This window comes from Callithrix jacchus, chromosome 6 (assembly GCF_049354715.1).
Source record: "Callithrix jacchus isolate 240 chromosome 6, calJac240_pri, whole genome shotgun sequence".
In the NCBI taxonomy this organism is placed as follows: Eukaryota; Metazoa; Chordata; class Mammalia; order Primates; family Cebidae; genus Callithrix; species Callithrix jacchus.
Window position 1 is genome coordinate 98220163 of NC_133507.1, and position 889 is coordinate 98221051.

Sequence of the window (889 nt, forward strand, 5' to 3'; positions counted from 1 at the left end):
CTCATCTGTAAACTTAAAAATAAGTAACAAGACCCCCCCTCAAAGGATTGTTTGCAGGACCAGAGGACATTATACAGCTAAAGCACTTAGAACAAGGCTAGGCACACAGAAAGTGCTGGGTAAGCTTTAACTGTCATCGATGTTATGCCCCCAGGCCATGAGCTGCTGCTGGTCATACTGTTGAATGAGGCACATTCTAACATTCCAGGTACCATTATAGTGTGAGCTAGTATTGTTTGAATGCTATGTCCTACTGAATTCCAATGAATTTAAAGCAACAGCGAGCACTTAAGCATATTCTTTCTGAAAAGCACTGTAGGGATTATGACGTAGTAAGACACTTACTCTGCTGAAGGAATTTATCTGCAATTCAAGTCAGTAGCATGTAAATTGTTGGATAGGAACAATTACCAGTCAAGAAAACAATCCCATTTATAATAGCATCAAAAAGAATATAATACTGGTCTCGCTTTGGCAAAACATATACTGAAATTGAAATGATACAAAGCAGATTAGCATGGCCTTTGCTCAAGGATGACATGCAAATTGTGAAGCGTTCCCCTTAAAGTTTTATTAAAAAAGAATACAGTACTTATGAATAAATTTAACAGAGGAAGTAAAAGGTCTCAATTTTATATGAAAACCATAAAACACTGGTGAAAGTAATAAAAAACTACACAAATAAATGGAAATATATCTCATATTCATGAGCTGAAAGAATTAATATTGTTAAAATGGCCATACTACCCAAAGAAATATACAGATTTAATGTAATCTCTATCAAAATGCCAATGTCATTTTTCACAGAAATATAAAAAACAATTCTAAAACTCACATGGAACTATAAAACACCCTAAATAGCCAAAACAATCTTGAGAAAGAAACAGAA

General features: G+C 34.2%; 1 pseudogene; it reads left to right on the forward strand.

Annotated features, from left to right (window-relative positions):
- The first annotated feature begins 468 nt into the window (after nt 1-468).
- LOC118154939 (U6 spliceosomal RNA) lies at nt 469-568 on the forward strand (annotated as a pseudogene).
- Nucleotides 569-889: the final 321 nt, after the last annotated feature.